The 5,499-nt window shown below is 39.6% G+C and overlaps 1 pseudogene; it reads right to left on the bottom strand.

The window, feature by feature from the left end:
• Positions 1-932: 932 nt before the first annotated feature.
• On the bottom strand, positions 933-4,569 carry LOC104416612 (annotated as a pseudogene).
• Positions 4,570-5,499: the final 930 nt, after the last annotated feature.

Genomic DNA, 5,499 nt, shown 5'->3' with positions numbered 1-5,499 from the left:
GCCCAAAAAATAAGCGTGAACTATCAAGAAAAGTCTTCATATAATTTTAGTAACTCTTAAAACATGATTAGTAACCTTGAGCTAATAAGGTTCAGCCCAACTAGAATTAGTAACTACTCCACACCATACCAATTTACATGTACATCTCAACAATCTCTTCCTCAAAGTGTGAGCTTAGTATTAGTTTTGTTGTCATCTGGATGATTATGGGATTCCTTCCTTGAGACATTTACTATACATTGGATCAGATTGGAGCCAGCCAATTAACCATTAGTTGTGATATCACTTATTAAGAATCCAATTCCGAGAAATTGAGCGTTTCCTGGGAACTCCTTATCAAAACTGGGATATTCACTGAAAAATCAGCCTCAGTGACACTACAAGCGTGACTTTTAACATGCTGCCACAGTGCGTGCCGTTCCAAATTTTACTGGATGTCTCTGATGAGACATGCTGCCTCAGTGTGTAGGGATGAGGAAGTAAGGGCATCCAATTTGCTGGAGGAAACAGAAAAACACTGGGACTCAAAAGGCTTTTCAAAGACCTTGATAGACATGAGCAAAGAACTGAGAGTTTTATTCATCTTAGGAGTCATTATTTCACAATTCATTGGTCATTTTGGCATCTGCGAAGTGGAAAATCTTCTTGGACTATTTGGGCCATACTATTTTCTGGAGAGGCAATCCTGAACACGGTAGCATCCTAGGTAAGTGTGTTTCGGTGTGGAATGTACGTGGAATTTGTTCCATTCTATCGCCTTCAATGCTTTCATCACAAACAATTCTCAAGTCAGGAGAAGAAAGCACAGTGAAGTTGAAGATCTTATTGAATGATTTGGTAATCCTTCAGGTCCATAGAGGGAGTTGTATGTCCTCATCACTAAAACAGTGTGATGAGATCATTTTGATTTAAGAACTGGGTATACAACAACGCTAGATTGGTGTTCCATTTAACCAGCGACTATAAAATTCCAACGCCTCTTGTGGCTTGTTTTGAGGGACCGTGTGCCCAGCTCCCTGCACCAGTGAGATAAGCGGTAGAATCGGAAGGTTTATGTCTGAAGATTTTAGAAGGAAAAAACAAGGCAATTGTATATATCGTGCGGCCTTCTATGAAGTTCCTTCCTCTAATGGAATTTCACTCGCTAGTTGGCTTTCAACAAAATCATAAATGATGAAAGAAGAATACTTATAGTGAGAGTTTTTTGTACATAACCTTAATTGTTAAGAATGTGAAGTTGTTGTCATATCCTTGCAGATACCTGAAACAATTCAAGAAAGCATATATAATCTTGACCAGCATAGATTAGTTCCACTACAAATTGGAGTGCTTAACAGTAATGGGTAATGAAAGGAAAAGGTTTGACGAGGAGTCCTGTGGGCGAGGTGACTGAAAATTATCTAGGTCAAACTTACCCTGCGACTTGATCATTGGTCATCCAAGGCCTCCATTCATCAATGATCTTGTATCCCAATTGATCTGGTCCAAGCTTGAGTCCCAGTGAAAGGTACTCTTCTATCATGATCTCCACTACCAGTACACCAATTTAAGATTAATCCAAATCAGTCAATGCGTAAACAAAATTGTATTGATCTATCCTGTTAGCAAAATGTAAAGATGCCACAACACTATACTAAGTTGGTGTCTAGAAAGATCCATCCTAGATTTCTGGTCAGATGCTGATAATTGATGCTCTGTTTTAGCTCAGTCGACAAAAGTTTCAGGTCACTACTAGCGTCCTTGATTCACAAAAAGTTGGACATTTTTGTGGCCCTCGTACCAGTCTATCTTCACAGTATGAATTTAATTTCAGCCAAGTCCTCCTCAGCTAGTAAAAAGTGTATATATGCGGTTAAATCCTACCTTTTTTCTGGAATCCAATGGGGTTCATGTTACCATGTGCAGGATTATTCTGTCAGGTATCTCACCTGTATATGAGCACTCAGTATCCCTGGAAGTTAAATTTTTGTGGTAAGGGATCATGCTTCCAGTATCTTCTGAATAACTACCCTTGACTCTTGTGGCACATAGCCACCACAAACCTGCAACGCTTGCCTATTGAATGTATTCCATATTGATCAGTTATTTGACACTTGATGCAGTGATAGGAAATGAGGAAATTATTTTTATTACCGGTGCGACATGAATAGCTTTGCAAACTGCTTCATCATTCAACCATGCAACTGCAACTTCATCATCCTGTACCATCATAATTCAGCATATAAAACTTGGTAAGTACTGGAATCAAAGGGAAGATTGGGAGCACCAAGTGAAGCCAAAGTCTGGTGAGGCAATTCATTTTTTCTCCAACGATCCATAGTGTTTTGTTCATTGTTCCCAATCCCCTTCCACCCTCCCAAACCCCCGAAAAGGAAGCCCTCGAAGAGTGCTGATAAAGCAAAATCAGATAATACATAATAAAACTTTGACTAACTCACCACACATTTAATGTGAAACTCATCTGGTGATTTGGTGCTTGAAACTCCAGCGTCTCTAAGAGTCCAAAAAGGTGAAGCTCGGCCAAACATTCCTGTTCGCTTAGGGAGAGGCTCCTTATTTACCACCTCACGAAAGCCCAACGGCATACTTGTGTTCCCACTTTCATACTTGGTCTCTGAATTTCGGAAGCAAGGTTCAAGAATGTGATCCAAGTTTAGACCTGAGACAGGCTAGAAAGTGGCCAAAGCACTTGCGAAAATTAGCATCTTGATTCATTTATATCTACTTGAGTACTTATCCTCTTCCTTAAAAATTTATAGAACATGTACATAGAATTCCAGTATAAGAAAGTACAGTGACATTCTCACCAGATAAACTTTCTGAATATTTTCCTCACAAGCATCACTAGGAGGATCATAAAATTTCCCACCACGTGGATTGGCACGCCTGAAACAATCAAGTATGATCCATAATAAGCTCATTGTTAAATAGCATAAAGATTTCTTTTGGCATCACACAGTAATCTGAACAATTAATGCTTGATCTGAGGTTAGTTTTTGTGTGGCAGAATTAGTCATGCAGGTGTTAATTATCTTCCTACAGCAGCTTCAGTGCACTAAAATCTGTGAGTGAAATCCCTGATCAAACCAACCTCATAGATGTCATTTGAGATCAGCCCCATTCCAAAAGCAAAAGGCACAAGAGCATTGCCATCAAATTTTTCATCTGTGAGCCCGTTTCCCACCTGAAACCCTGCAGTAAGCCATTTTTTCTGAGATCCTAACTCTCCATATCAAATCTATGATCATTCAACAATGCAGTGCCTAAACCATTCAGTATAGAGTATGAAGAACATACCTTGAAATTGATAAGAGGCTTTTCACCAAGTTGAATTCCTGCAAGGAGGGGTAGTAAATCTCCGATTACTTATTCAATCCAACACAGGGACCTGGCCTTTTGTGAGTTAGCATGTGTTACCTTTTACCACTTCAGAAGCAAGAGTTGGCACACAAACTCTGGCATAAGACTCTCCCGAATATAGAATGGATTTGAAAGCAACTCTGGATAAAGTTCAAACCACTAGTGGAAACAAGGATTTAGTTTTAGCAGTGACATATTTTTTGGCGGGCTGGTTTCTCCAATGCTTTTCTAGATCAATTCAGGACCTTATTACCTTGAGAAGAAACGCATGTGAATCAGAGGCTGTCTGTAGGTCTCCCGTCACATAATTCTTTGGATTGTCAGAGTAAGATAAACCAACGCCACATGGCGAATCCAGATATATTATGTTGGAAACCTGAAAGATGTGCAAGAATATGGTATTATAGACTGCAGGAATGTGTTACTGAGTGTCCAGCCAAGAAGATGATTGATATTAGATGTTCCCATTGTATTCAATCCATGAGTCAATGTGTAATGCTTGACCCATATTGTTCAGTTTTAATCTGAAGCAAAACATACTGCTTAGTTGCAACCAAAAAGATTAAGTTTTTGATGACCTTGGACCAGCCAAACGTGTTGAGGTGCAATACCGGCAAGCTTCCGTTTAGCTTTCGTGCTTGGAAATTAAATGGTCCTCGAAAAAGGCACTAAGTTTTTAAGCAGTGCACGACATGTCCAAGTGAAATATGCTCATCTCATAAAATATGATCACCAGGGATTAACTTACGTACCATGTTCATAGATGAATCCACCAAAGCTGGAGCACCCTGGTCCACCATTAAGCCACAGTACTACGGGGTCTTTTGAAGGATTCCTTTCTGACGCAATGAAATAATAAAACAAGTTCTTTTCTCCAGGACTTCCATCTATAGTCACATACCTGCAAATTCCAAATTTTAAACTCTTGTAATAACAAAGAGTCAAGTTGAAAAACAGCTTCTCACAAGTACATTTATAAGGTGACATACCCTGCATGATGTTCAGAGGGTAGAGTTCCATTGGAGTTGAAAAACAGCTTCTCACAAAGTACATTTATAAGGTGACATACCCTGCATGATGTTCAGAGGGTAGAGTTCCATTGGAGCCTGGTAACGAAGTTATGAGAGATTCCTTAGGAGTTGCTCTAACAAATGAAACATTGAGAAGCAAAGCCAGTGTTATGCTGCATATGAACTTTAAGATTGTCATTTCTGCACGAATTTAGAACTTCTCAAAGCTCATATATCCTGTGTAACCTATGAAAATTTTATAGATGGAATCAGGAGTCGAATTAGAATGTGTTGTCACGAGAGAGAGAGAGGGGGGGGTGGGGGAATTTATAGATGGAACCAGGAGTCGAATTAGAATGCGTTGTCGTGAGAGAGAGAGAGAGAGAGAGAGAGAGAGAGAGAGAAATAATAGTCCCTGAAATGCTTTGCACTTTCATTTGGTAGGGAAAAAGTACCTTCTGTCCGGGAGATAGCAAGGTCGACTGATTAGGTCAACTGATTAGGTCAACTGATTAAAACAAGGAAGAAGAGAACTTGAAACTAGTTTGGAACAATTAATAGATGAAAGAGACAATCAGAATGAGTTGTTTGACATGCTTCGGTTCAATCGTTCAATTATTTAAAGGAATCGTATGTATCAAAAGGGATGGCAGCAAAGTTGCACTCTGTTTCTGGTTCTAGCTCCTTGTTAGTCCACCCTCATCTGCATCTTATCTGGTATCGATCGTGACGTAGGAAAACTTATGAAAATGACAAATACCTGTTTTTATTTACAATTTCCCCTTGGCCGCCCTTAAATTTTCTTCTGCCTTCTTATTTACAGCCGGAAAATTTTTGGTATGCCGCCAGCACACTTAGGTCCAAACGCAATTCTTAACCACCTAAAGATTCAGGGGTATTGAACTTGTGTCAATCTGGCACTGCACAATAACTTCTCACCAATCAAATTGTTTGTTCGAACTATGCTGCTCCCCGGTGCTAAAAAAAGTAAAAAATAACGAGTTGGCTGGATAGCACATCACCAAACAGAAAATTCAGAGAAAGGTAAAATCGACTATGACCAAAGAAGGCCTTTAACGAGCCCCAGGCGAAACTGAAAGCTGGAAAGTGCATGGTGCAAAAAAGGTAG

Source organism: Eucalyptus grandis, chromosome 8, assembly GCF_016545825.1.
Source record: "Eucalyptus grandis isolate ANBG69807.140 chromosome 8, ASM1654582v1, whole genome shotgun sequence".
Lineage (NCBI taxonomy): Eukaryota > Viridiplantae > Streptophyta > Magnoliopsida > Myrtales > Myrtaceae > Eucalyptus > Eucalyptus grandis.
The sequence above is the reverse complement of the archived record's forward strand: the minus strand, read 5'-3'. Positions and strand labels throughout refer to the sequence as shown.